The 14,268-nt window shown below is 45.6% G+C and overlaps 1 long non-coding RNA gene across 1 annotated transcript; it reads right to left on the bottom strand.

The window, feature by feature from the left end:
* Positions 1-286: 286 nt before the first annotated feature.
* On the bottom strand, positions 287-14,066 carry LOC140691995 (uncharacterized). The gene is made up of 4 exons (XR_012067594.1): positions 13,824-14,066; positions 12,182-12,396; positions 10,228-10,343; positions 287-8,143 (listed from the first exon to the last, which is right to left on the bottom strand). It is a non-coding gene; the product is annotated as an uncharacterized lncRNA (long non-coding RNA).
* Between the last annotated feature and the right edge of the window lie 202 nt (positions 14,067-14,268).

Below are 14,268 nucleotides of genomic sequence, written 5' to 3' on the forward strand. Positions count from 1 at the left end.
AGGTAAAATAGAAAACGGCAGAGCATCTCGGTGGAGCAGGGAGTGCCTGGATTCAAAAGCTGGTGAAAGCGGATCCTGCCTTTAAAACACAGGTCACTTCCCATTGTCTTTTGGTGAGGTAGCGAGATCAGCAAGTGGTTTGCCTTTGGTTTGTACTGAGCATTTCAGTCCGTAAGTCTGGATTTTGGCCACCTCTGATGCTTGGGTCTTTCAAGGGACAGTCTGCTTTCGGTCTGTGGCTCAGTTACCCACATACATGAATGTAGATCAGAGTTCACAGGGAGGCATCAGGAACTCACAGCAAACACCAAAGAAAAGAACCAATCTGACAGCGTGTCCTTGCTTTTGCAGAGGAAATTTAAAATACATCCATGTACAGAGCTCAAAATTATTTAATTAGCCCAGCATCTTCATTAGCTGACAATGATTTCTCTTAGCCATCTCACACTTGCCACTGGCCTGGTAACAATGTTTTGGGCAGCCTCTTGGAAAACAATGTTGCTTTGCACTAGAATTTTCCTTTCTCTCCTCCCCACTGATTCTTGAAAACATGTCACAGAATCTCTAAGTTAAAGGGCACTTTATAACTCAGTCAGTCTAGTCATCCGCATTCAGGAATCCCTCATGTCCTGTCCGTGGCTGTCAGCAATTCCGGTAAATTTGAATATTTCTCAGGACAGGAAGCTCACTACTGTTATTTCCCAACAAATGTGACTATTAAAATGTTCTCCATTCCAAGTGACTGTGTGCCTCTGAACCTCTATCACCTATCGCTGCAGGAGGTTCCTTTCATTCTAAGCTGGGTCAGGTTCCTTTGACTGTTCTTCATGATGAAAGTTTTAAAAATCTCTCAGCATCCCGGTGGTCCTACAACAGACATGCTCTAATTTTGCAAAATTCCTCTTCAAGTAGTGGGCTCCAATGAAGATGTAAGCCTGCAGCTCGTTAGCTGGGCACTCTTTCTTCCCTTGAGTTGAAATACATATTACATACTTAGAGTAATATGTTTTTTAGTTTGTTTGTTTTTATTGAGGCAAAATACACACAACATAAAATCAACCATTTTAAAGTGTAGAATTCAGTGGCATTTAGGACATTTACAACGTGGTGCAAAGATCATCACCATCCAGTTCCAAAACATTTTCACCAGCCCACAGGGAGACTCTGTACTCTTTAAGTAGTCACTTACCATCCCCCTAGGCAACTACTTTATGTCTCTATGGATTTGCCTATTCTGGACATTTTCTTTTTTTTTTTTTACATTGAGGTATAGTCAATTCACACTGTTGTGTCAATTTCTGGTGTACAGCACAATGCTTCAGTCATACATGGATATACATATATTCATTTTCATATTCTTTTTCACTGTAAGCTACAAGATATTGAAATACTTCCCTGTGCTATACAGTATAAACTTGTTTATCTATTTTATATATACCAGTCGGTATCTGAAAATCTCAAACTCCCAGTTTATCCCTTCCCACCCTGGCCATTTCCTTGTAACTGGAATCATACAATAGGTGGCTTTTGTATCTTGGCTTCTTGCACTTAGCATCAGGTTGTAGCAGGTACCAGTGTTTCATTCCCTTTTTTTGTAGCTGGTTAACATTCCATTGTACGAATAGAATAGCCATCATATGGGTAGAATAACCAAAAATATCCACTGTCTGGATAGACCACAATTTGTTTATCCATTCATCCCTCAGTCATGTGAGTTCTTTCCACCTTTTGGCTATTGTGAATGATACGGCTGTAAGCACTGGTGTGCACGTGTCTGTTCTAGTCCTTGCTTTAAGTTCTTTTGGGGTATATGTACTGAGCGGAACTGCTGGGCCACGTGGTAATTCTGGGTTTAACTTGGCGAGGAACCACCCTGGTCTCTTCCACAGCGGCCACACCACCGGACATTCCCAACATCAGTGTCTGAGGGCTCCGATTTCTCGGCATCCTTGCCAATACTTATTTTCCATTTCTTAAAAATGATATTCATCCTAGTGGGAGTGAAGTGGTATTCTAGGTAATCTGTTTTTTAAGACCTCCTTGATGTGGCCTCTGAGGCTCTGCCTAGGCCCACCCTAACCTCCCAGTGCATGCCCCCATCCCCCAGGCTCCAGCCTCACTGCTCTCACAGGCCCACTCTCCTGATGCAGAGCCTTTGCACATGCTATTCCCCACGGCCTCCTTGCCTGGCTAGAGCCCACCCATCATCTGGCCCAAAACATGAGCATCACTTCCTCAAGGAAGCCTTCCCTGACCTCCCCATTAGGTCAAACACCCCTAATTGACAGTCTCAATGCATCACCCACCTCCCCTTTCTAGGACCTACCACAGATGCAATTTACTTCAGATTTTATGAATGTATTTTTCTCCTCCATTGGGCCATGACTATAGTGGGAGTAAATGAAATGTGTTGATTAATGAATGAAAAATATTTGGAGGAACCGCATGAGACTTGGAACTTGTGGCTAGCTAAAGTCTGAAAGTTTTCTGAACGTGGTTTTAAAATTCATGTCCCATCTCCTTCCCAGGACTCTCTTCTTACAGTAAGTCTTCTGTCTCTCCTGTATCATCAATATCTCCCTTTTACCCAGATCATTCCCACTGCTTCACACACATGTTCTAGCCACTGCCTTATTTCCTTGCTTCCCTTCTTAGCAGAACCTCTGGGGAGAGTTGGCCATACTTGCCTGCACTTCCTCACTTCCCACTGCCTGATGTCTGTTCTGATAAGCCTTGTGTCTCCATCATTCTGCTGAAACTGTCATTGCCGGGAGGCAAGGTGGGACCCTGGCAGTGGACGCCTCCATTCTTCTAGAAACACATTCTTATCTCAGCATCCAGGAAGCCAGACACTTCTGGTTTTCCTTCTACTTGGCTGGACGTAACTTCTCAGTCTTCTTGGCTACTACTTAAAATGATCTCATCATGAATGTGTTTATTTCTTATTGTCAGTTTCACCCCATAGATTGGGTGCTCCTGGTGGCCAGGAACCTTGTTTATCTTCATCACTGCTTAACCTCCATGCACAGAACGTATCAGACGCTCAAGTTTTTATTAAATGAATGAATATCTCCTCCACTTGAATTTATAGAATGTTGAACCTAAGGAGCTTTGAAATTCTTGTTTGTATAATAAATATTATGACATCTTATATGTATCCTTCTGAGTTTTGATTCTTCTACCCAACATATTAACTACTCCTCTTAGTTTTGGTGAATATTCTTTCTTGATGTTCATCCATCTTGTGGATAAAAACATTGACTCTGCCACTCCTTCTTCCACAAGTTGACCTCAGCTCATTGATCAGCATTCTCTGAGTGTGACTGTTTTCAGCCAGCTGGGTAATCCCTGATCGTGTTGACACCCAGCACACATTTCTGTATGTTGTCCACAAGGAAATAACAACTTCTGTTGTGGAAAAAGGCCATCATCTGTTTAGCACACACGAAGTTCCAGGTTGATTCACCTGTTCAGCTGGGGTAGGCACCTGTTCACAGGGTGATTTCCCAAATGCAATGTGAACAAAGCCCATCTAAACCCCAGAAAGAGAAGCAGATGTAGCAGTCACGCAACCCCTGCATACTTCAATGCCCAGAAACTGTCTCGTGGAGAAGGAGCCAGTTCTCATGCCATATTGAAACCAAGGTCTAGGAACACCGGCAGGGACAACCATTTCTGCTGCTCTCATTGCGCATACAGTATGGTTTCAGGGCTCTCTCCTTCTCTCCTCTCCTGTGAATGGCCATCCCTCTGCTTCAGCGATTCCTGAAATCCAGAGAGGGTGTGGAACGTGCCCCTGTCCTCCCATCTAGAAGCTTTATCCAGGAAAGCAATGAAGTTGTAGGTGGGCGGGGGAATGGGGGTGGGAACTGCTATGACTTAATATATCTGCTTCCGTATGACCCTGTCTTTCTTTTAAAACTGCTTGGAGATCCCAATTGTGACTCTCCATCTGTAGATGCACTCTACCTGTCGCCAAATAATCCCCCAGTGGATTCATGAAATAGACGTAGGCAGAGTCAGCATTATCAAAATTGTGCAGAAGAGAGCAGCGAGGCTGGGACCGGTGTAGTGCGTCAGCCATGGTTACCAGACTCGTGCATGATTAGAACTAGAACTTGGTGACTGGTGCCCACAGTGACTCCTTGTCAGTTTCCCTTCCCATCTACCACCGCCCCTGGTGGTCTTGTGGTTAGGATTTGGCGCTCTCATTTCCCGCCTACCGTACCAGCATCTGTGCAGACATGTGGCACAGTGACTAGGTGGCCTGCTGTTTTCTTTCGGGCAAGGGACCTAACTCCTTTTCCTCACGATTGTAAGGCAAATAGGAATGCCACTGGCCCGTGCTACCATGTGGAATTTGGAGGAGGCTCATAAGAGAGTATTTGAAAACACATGGCTTACTATTTATCTTATTGCTGTGAGTGGTCAAATCACTCTCTCTCTCTCCTCTCTCTTTCGCTCCCTTTATTCAAGATGGAGACTCCAGCTTCAATTCAGTTTCCTGGTACATCTTCACATGACTCAGAATGTCTGTGATCATATCTACAAAGCCCTGAAGAGTCCAGAGATGTAAACTGACAGGCTGGAAATCAAAACTCAGGATAAAGGAACAGGTGTTCATTCCCAGCTCACCGAGAGATGCCCTAAGGACCAGCTGGACTCTTTTCCCTCTTTTCTTCATCCTCAGTCCTTCACTTATGTTTGTTGAATGAATCAAGGAAGGAATAGAAAGAGCAGACAAACCTGGAATCAAACCTCCCCTTGGCCCTTTAGGAGCCGAGCCTCAGTTTCCCAATCTGCAAACTGAAGACAATAGACTCCTTGCAGGGTTGGGAGGAGGATTTCAATAATAACTGCTCAGTAGTTTTCTCCTTTCCACATTCAAGTTATCCTCAGTTTCTGTTTTCATTATGGTATCTGCTTTACATTTTGTTCTTTCTTTTCAATTTTTGCTCCTTGTCAAAGGCGGAAGCAAATTAGGAGGTAGATATTCTGCCTTCTCTCGGCCATCAGATCTGCCCCCAACCAGACTTCTCTCCAGTTTTTGTCCCTTCTTTGTCTCATCATGACTTTAAAAATATCCTTTGTAACCCTCCTACACTGCTGGTGGGAATGCAGTTTGGGGCAGCCACTGTGGAAAACAGTATGGAGATTCCTCAAAAGACTAGGAATAGACTTACCATATGACCCAGGAATCCCACTCCTGGGCTTGTACCCAGAAGGAAATCTACTTCAGGATGACACCTGCACCCCAATGTTCATAGCAGCACTATTTACAATAGCCAAAACATAGAAACAACCTAAATGTCCATCAACAGGTGACTGGATAAAGAAGATGTGGTATATTTATACAATGGAATACTACTCAGCCATGAAAACCGACAACATAATGCCATTTGCAGCAACATGGATGATCCTAGAGAATGTCATTCTAAGTGAAGTAAGCCAGAAAGAGAAAGAAAAATACCATATGAGATCGCTCATATGTGGAATCTAAAAAACAAAAACAAACAAAAACAAAGCATAAATACAGGACAGAAATAGACTCATGGACAGAGAATACAGACTTGTGGTTACCGGGGGGGGGGGGGTAGAGGGTGGGAAGGGATAGACTGGGATTTCAAAATTGTAGAATAGATAAACAAGATTACACTGTATAGCACAGGGAAATATACACAAAATGTTATGATAAATCACAGAGAAAAAAATGTGACAATGAGTGTGTATATGTCCATGAATGACTGAAAAATTGTGCTGAACACTGGAATTTGACACAACACTGTAAAATGATTATGAATCAATAAAAAATGTAAAAAAAAAATCCTTTGTGCTTTGTGGGTCACAAATAAAAGTTGAGCACATACAAGGATAAAAGATTAGCAAATCAGTACACCTAAAGAATGTCTTTTTTTTTCCTTAACAAGGCAATCAAAAGCCTTAATTCGAATTCTAAAAACTGTTACATTTCTTTTGCTTTCTTAAAATGCAATTGCATTTGAGATACAGAATCAAAATCCCTTAAGAGAATGACATTGAAGTCGCTCTCTATCTCCAAACAGGTCATATTTGGGGAATAGTTTCCCAATATGTAAAATGAATAATGATGGCTTTAGAATAAGCATAATTACATCCCCAAAAGGGAATTTTATCTCAGTTAATTTTTTCCTTTGTACAGTCAAATGATTGATTCTGAAGCAATTATAAAGCACTGCATTATTTTTCACCACTGAATAGCACGCCCGTTACCCCTCACCGTTCCGTTTGCCTGCCATGCTGGCATTTGAAAACAGTGGTTTTCTGACTTAAACTTATCAAGCAAAATGCCATTTAGGAGCCAATTTGCTAATCAACCTTTGAGTGTGTGTGTCTTTGTGCCACAGCCAAGGGCCAGGAAAAAAATATGTAGGCGTGCAGCTGGTGAGGTACGATTAATCCTCTCTCTGCGTTTGGTTTCCACTTTCTTAAGGAGTCTTGTGTGGGTGGTGGGAGCAGATTGGCCGTTTTAAAAAGCCAGGCTCCTTTTCCTCTGGGGAAGAGGTGCCTTTCTCAGCAGCTGTGCATAGGGTTTCTCTGCCTCCCCTGGCTAGAGCTTAGCGTCCTGCGTCCGTCTTCAGGGCCAGGTCCGTGGGGATGCACCTCCTGACATCTTCCTGATGCCCGCTGTCTGATCTCACCTCTCTGCTGGCCCACTGGAGTCAGGTTCCCTCCTTGGAGAAGTTAAATGTCACATCCTAGTAAGAAGGGCAAGTGATGACGGGGCGCTGGTGGGTGGCCCTTTGTCTGCCCCGACAAAATATGCACAGCTGAGAGGTGTGACCCGGTGATTCAGCTAATAGTGTGCGTTTGAAGTCAAGTAGATCTGGGTTCAAGTCCTGCCCCTGGTCTCATGGAAGCTGCGGAGACTTCAAATGAGTCACTTGACCTGCTGTAAGGGGCCTTCCTCTCCTGCAGAATGGGAGAGGAATCATGCGTCTCTTGGAAGATGTGTTACGAAGATGCGATGAGTTAATGCACTTAGAGGTGGAGTGTGCGGCCTCGCTTCCAGTAAGTGCGCCGTAAACGGTAACCACCAGCACACAGCAGCTGGAGCGGCCCTGGGCAGACCCGGTGTGGGCGAATCCTACCTCATCTTCACTCCTTAGGCTTGGCATCTTCAGAAAGCTTCGGTGCGTTTTAGTTTGTGTGTGTGGGCATGTTTGTGTGGCCCCAGAACCTCTTCCCACTGGACAGCGCCCTCCCGCTTCCGCTCTGCGACCAGGGAGATGATGGATGGCTGGGTCCACGTGTGTGTACCTAGACGTATATCAACAACACTCCCCTTCTGTTAGCATCCAACGGTGTTTTTTTGGTTGTCTCATTCCCTAAAGCTTTTATCACAAGAAATGGATTTATTTCTTGAGTGAAGTTCTAGAGCCAGTATTAATTTCAGTTTTCCTTTGGAGAGCTCTCTCTTCCAAGCCAAACCATCCAGCAGCGCGTGGCTGCCCACAGTGGGGGTAAGGGAGCAGGCGCAGCCTCGCGTGCAGAAAGGGGCATCTGAGGTGGGGGACGAGCGCGCTGGTGCAGCCCGCACGCTTTGACAGAAGCCACCGGCTGCACAGACTCGCTCTCCCACGCCCACCCTGTCCTTGGCTCGGACCACACAGCAGTTGTCTCCCCTGCCGCTCCCACATCTTACTCATTATCACTGACTGTTCTCAATCTGTCTTTTTCTGATTTTCTTTTTCTTATTCCTTCGCCTCCTCAATTTTTTTTTTTTTTTGCTTCCATTTCCTCCTCCGATTCCCACCAGCCCCAGGCTGACAACAGGCTCCGTTTGGCAGGTTTTCCCTCCTCCTGCCACACTCCCTCCGTGCTGACCAGGCCGACAGTGCAGAGAGTGCTGGGCGGGCCCCTCGCGCTCTTCCCTGGGACAGAGCCAGCGGCGGCGCGGCCTTGGGTGCACTCTTCCCAGCCCCTTCTGCTTTTCGGGAGGATGAGTCCAAGTGACAGTGTGCGTCCAGTGGTCCCAAAGAGGGGCAGCCCATGCTCTCTGTGAATGTCTCTTCTGCATGGCCAGTGGGCAAAGCCCTTGTGGCCCAGAGACCAATCTGATGGTCATTCGGGTTCATCGGTTCAGAAGCACAGTGAGTGATGCCCTCTGTGTAATGAATTGAAGAATTAGTAGGTGGGAGGGGGCTGCAGAGTCTCTCTCTGTCACTGGCCTGCCAGACAAGAAGGAGCTCCTACTCTCGGGGCTACTCAGGGTAAGTTTGTGTGCGCGAGTGTGCCTGGCAGCCACTTGGTACAATCAGCTCAGGACGCTTGTGAAAATATAGGTTCCTGACCTCCTGAATCAAAAGTTATCCACCGGGGAATATGGATTTTAACAAGTTTCTGGAGCCACTGCCCCTCAGGAAGTGGCCCTGGAACCAGCAGCATCGGTCTCACCAGGGAGCTGGTTAGAAATGCAGATTCATAGCCTCATCCTGGGCCTCCTGAATCAGACACTTCAGAGGTGGGGCCGGGGGCTCTGGGTGATTCTGATGCCAGCTAACGATGGACTGGGCAAGGCAGTGTGTTAGTTTCCTCTCGCTGCCATAACAAATCACCACAAGCTCAGTGGCTTAGAACAATATGAATGTATTCTCTTACAGTTCTAGAGCTTAGCAGTCCGAAATCAGTTTCACTGAGATAAAGCCAAGAAGCCCGCAAGGCTGCGTTCATTCTTGAGGCTCCAGGAGAGGGTCCCTTTCCTTGCCTGTTACAGCTTTCCGTGGCTACCTGTCAATTTCTTGGCTTGTGGCCTTTTCCTCCGACTTCAAAGTGTAACACTCCAGTCTCTCCTTCTGACAGCATATCACCTCTCTCTCCGACCTTCTTGCCTCCCTTTTATAAGGACCCTTGTGATTACACTGAGCCCATGAGGATAATCTCCCATCTCAAGATCCTTCATTTAATCACATCTGCAAAGTCCCACTGGCCATATAAGGTAACATTCATAACTTCCAAGGATCAGGATGTGGACATATTTTGGGGGGTGTGCATTATTCAGCCTTTCACAGGCAGTATCTAACCAGGTCCTTGTCAACGTGTAATTGTGTTACCTGAAAGCCAGTGGACCAGTGTTTAGGATCCCACTATGTTATGCATCCTGTTAACCCACGCAGTTCCAAAGGTGAGTGACAGGACTCCCTGAGGGTCCTGTTGAATGAGCTCTTCGCTGCTCTAGGCCCTTCACACAGATTGCCCCGTTGATTCCTCAGGCAATCCTATGAATGTAAGTGTTACTGGTCATACCTATTACATAGCCTGAGGAAACCAGAGAGCTAGGCACATACGTGACTCGCCCACACTCACACAGCTCATACGTGATGAGAGCCATGTGAGGCAGCCATTCTGACTCTAAAGCCACACGGGATGGCTTCGTTATGATCTACCGATGGATTATTTCTCTTCCAATCAGAGCAGTGCTTCTCACATTGTAGTGCACACCAGGATCACCTGGAGGGCTGTTAAAACAGGCTTCTGATTCAGCCAGTCTGGAGCGGGGCCTGTGAATCTGTATTGTCACAAGACTCGGGTGATTGGGTGACGTTGCTGGCCTGCAGTCAGTGCTGCTGGTGCCGAGCTCACACCGCCCTGGTGTAAAATGTGTCTAGCCCGAGGGCTGAGGGAGCTGGGGTATTTATCCACCTGCTATGTAGTCATTGCTTTGGGACTGTTTGCAGGGAGTGATATGTCCTCAGATCCAGGCAGAGTTATCTTTCTTGGCTTTGGAGAAAGGGCTCAGGCAAAGAGATGTGGATACTGGCAGCTGGAAGTTGGCCAGAGAACACTGAAAAGGTCGGACCCCAGGGACATGGTGGGCGCCCATGGCATCTGCTAGAGTCAGTCAGTCCTCCTCTCTGAGGCTTCCTTTTGTCACTTCCAAAATGAGGGGTGAGAGGACGCAAAGGTGTGTGTGTGTGTGTGTGTGTGTGAGTGAAATACACAGAATTCTAAAAATGCCCCCCACACCCCCACCACGATTCCACATCCCCTAGGTGCCGGAACCTGTGAGTGTGATGGGCCGTGGCTCTCATGATTGTGTTATGCTGTATGGCACAGGTGACTTGGAAAAGGGACAGTACTTAAGTCATCTACTTGAACAGAAGCCCTTAAAAGCAGAGCTTTCTTTGGCCAGTGGGAGAAGAGCAAGGCAGGAAAGGAAGGCAGAGAGATGGGAGGCTGAGAAATACTCACCTTGCCCTTGCTGGCTGGAAGATGGCAGAAATCGGATGAGAATGGACATGGGCCACCTTCCAGAGCTGAGAGAGGGGCTCTCGGCTGACGGCCAGTGAGGAATGGGGACCTCAGTCCTACAACCACAAAGAACTGAATTCAGTCAACAACCTCAGTGAATGAACTTGAAAGCAGGTTCTTCCCCAGAGCCTCCAAAAAAGGAGTGCAGGCCCGCTAACATTTTGATTTCAGCCTGTGAGACCCCTTGGGCAGAGAATCCAGCCATGCCCCAGCTGGACTCCTGACCTATAGATGCTATAAAATAACAAATTTGTATTGTTTTAAGCCACTAAGTTTGTGGTGATTAGTTATGTAGCAATAGACAACTGACACAGTGTGCTTACATGAACCAACAAAACACCACGCTCCGGTTGGTAACTCTGACTCTGGCTAACTCTGGGTGTCAGTCAAGCTATTAATAGAAAGGAAGAACAAATCCATCAAGGGGCAAGTAGCTATGGGTTGTGAACAGACTACTGTGAGAGCCTCAGTGATGCCCCCTGCCCCTCAAAGATGTCAACATCCTCATTCCCAGAGCCTGTGACCATGTTGACAGGAGGGTCAGAGTCAGACAGAAGGAGATGTGAGGACAAAAACAGAGGTGGGAGCGATGCTCTCTGACAAGGGAGGAAGGATGCTCCTCTGAAGGAAGGAACACAGCACCTTGATTTTAGACCTCTGACCTCCAGAACTGTAAGAGAATAAACTCGTGTTGTTTTAAGCCACTCCCTTTGTGGCAGTTTGCTATGGAAGTGAAAGGAAATGAATAAACCCCTATGCGAGCACCGCGGCGATTCCACGAGCAGCATACAAAGGCCGTAAGCAACCCGATGGATGCTGAACAGAAAGAACAGCTTCTCCACACTGTGGTCCAGTAGACGGCCTGGAGAAGGCTCAGGTGAGCTATCGCCTAATGAAAGCCCTTGGGGGAGAGGGAGAGAGTATTGTACATTTTACAGAAAAGAGCTCCAACTCTTGATGGCTTTATTCTGTGAAAACCAACAGCTGAGGGGCAATTTGTAGAAAGGAAAGGAATCATGCTTTGGTTCCAGGGACACGTGAACTGAAGTCAAGTCACTTCACAGGGACAAAAAAAAAAAAAAAAAAAAAGAAGGCCTTTCTGTTCACTCTGAGTGTTCTTACCAGAATTTTTTAAAATTTAAATGTGGTGAAGTAATTATATGGAAAATTGACATTTTCTCAAGCTTATATACTTGAATAAAAGCATCTTTGTGGGGGAGAAAAACCCTAGGGGGAAGTTTGGCTACCTGGCTGTCCATGGTACCAATTTATAGGAACCTCTTCTTGATCTTCAGTCAGGATGCGGAACCCAAGGATATGGAGAGCCAACTGTATATATTTTATCCTAAAAGTAATAAAAGCTCTTTATGGAAAAAATGGGGAAAAAGAAAAGAAAAAGACAAGCTGCTGTCCCAACATGCTGATGTCCCTGCTACTTTATCCATGTACATTTCCACACACCTACATTGTCGATCCACAACACACTCGACATTCTTTTAAAAGGCTTTTTCACTGAACATAGTCTAAAAAACACAATTTTACTGTCATTATTTCAGTGGCTTTATGAGAGTGGAATGGTTTATTTCACCATTCCCCAATTTGGGGCAATTTTTCACTGATTGAAGGAATATTGTGATAAATGTCTTTGAGCACATTTATAGCTTTTGTCTGAATTGAAGACTATTTCTTTAGAATGGATTTCCAAAAGTGGAATTACTGGGTCCTTGGTAATAAACACTCAAAAAAGCACATTTTAAGAAACCAGCGGTATGCTATTGAGTGTGTACGTGCGTGTGTGTGTGTGTGTGTGCATGTGCACGTGTAAACTTGTTTGGGGAGCACAGAAATGTAATCTTTTTCATCCACATTCTGTGACAGAGTGATAATGTCTCACCTTTGTCTCTTGAACAGCTTGGCCTGGGTTCAGCCCATGAAGATGGCTCTGGCTCTAGGAGATACCTGGTAACATTGCTGTGAGGGACCACTCACTCCCAACCTGGGATTCTTGCCTTCCGAGACAGTGTCCTCGGCTGTCAGCATTACTCCACAGCAAAGTAGGTTATGAGACGTGTGTGTCCCCACAGTCATTTACGGCCACAGGACTGGCTCCTGAAAATAGATGGGCACCAATTTTAACTGTTTTGATGGTGCATATTAGAAGGTAGCAGTGCTCGAGTCATTGTCCTTTGATTTTTGTCCCTTCATTTTGTCACACCTGTCAGAAAGCAAAAGTGGGACAAAAATTTAGGTTTTTTTTTCTGGTGCCTCCTTTTTGAAAGTGTACAGTTTCAGTGATATTAACTAGCAACCATCAACACAATCAATTTGATAACATTTTCATCATCTCTAACAAAATCCCTCGACCGAATAGCACTCACTTCCAATTGTCCCTCAAGCATCCTCCCACAGTACCCACCCTGATAATCACCAATGTACTTTCTGTCTCGAGATTTGCCTAGTCTGATATTGCATATAAACTAAATCATACAATGTGCCGTGACCTTCTGTGACTGGCTTCTTTCAGTCAGCATAATGTTTTCAAGGTTTGTCCATGTTGTAGCCTGTGTCAGTACTTCATCCCTTTTATGGCTGACTATTTCATTAGATAGAGAGACTATGTTTCGTTTCTCCGTTCATCTCTTGATGGACACCTCGGTTGTTTCCAGTTTTCGGCTAATATGAGTAATGCTGCGACGAACATCCATGTACAAATTTCTGTGAAGACATATGTTTGCATTTCTCTTGGGTAGATACCTAGGAGTGGGACCGCTGGGTGATACGCAGGTAACTCTGTGTTTAACTTTTTGAGAGACTGCCAGACTGTTTTCCAAAGTGGCTGCACAATTTTCCATTCCCACCAGCAGCGTGTGGAGGTTCCACTTTCTCTACATCTTCACCAACACTTGTTACTGTCTATCTTTTATATTTTAGCCATCCTAGTAGGTGGGAAGTGACATCTGATTGTGGTTTTGATTTGCATCATCCTCATAGTTAATGGTATTGCCTTTCATTATTTATTACTCATTTGTATATATTCTTGGAAGAAATGTCTATTCAGATTCTTTGCCCATTTTTTTAGTTGGGCTGTTTGTCTTATTACTGAGTTGTCACATACATTGTTGGCAAAGACTTCCTCCTAGTCTGTGGGTCATCTTCACTGGTACACCTTTTTTAGCCTACACATTAAAGGAGCTATGGCATTTAGGAATTTGCTTTTGGTCTTCAACTATCAGTTTCGGGTGTGTGCGTGCGTGTGTGCAGGCAGGCGTGTGTGCTAAATTCAGCCATTAAGCAGCATTTTAAAATGGAGTCCCCGAGCAGAAGCAGACCATTTGTTTGCACGTCTGATTCTGAGGCCCTGATTCTTACAGTGAGTGAACTGAACCAACGGCACCAGTGAGAGTTTATTTGCTCTCTCCTGTGCCCTCTTAGCCTTCCTGTCCAAACACACATCTCCAGAGATAGAGGAATGGGAAAAAGAAGGGATCACCCATCCCCATTTTAGCAGGATTATCTTACAAACAACAGTGTGATACCCCAAATAGGAGGATGAGTCCACCGGCCGAGCCTGGTGAAATCCACTGCAGAAGAAGGTCTTACTGCAAAAAAAGTAATACAATTTTCATGCAATTAGCCCCACACTGACAGGAAAGAGGAATGTCCCACGTGTTGGACAAATGGTTCCTTCTGAAGAAAAGTGGCGAACCTTTCACTAATGACACATGGATCCAGGCTGATTTAAAATGATAGCTGAGCATCTGAAGAAAAGTAAGGGCACTGTCCCCCAGAGGCCCCCTGCCACATAATGGAGAAAGTCAGGAGAAAGATGGATCTAGCAGATACTTCCCCTTCTTTCCTGCCCACCCACATCCCTGCCACCCACCTCTCTCCTGCATCAGCCCACATCACTCACCTTGCTCCCCAACCGCCCCCAGAGCATCCTGCCCTCCCACACCACTTTGGCCTTCACTCTGCGCTTCC

The sequence above is a fragment of the Vicugna pacos genome, chromosome X (assembly GCF_048564905.1).
Source record: "Vicugna pacos chromosome X, VicPac4, whole genome shotgun sequence".
NCBI lineage: Eukaryota > Metazoa > Chordata > Mammalia > Artiodactyla > Camelidae > Vicugna > Vicugna pacos.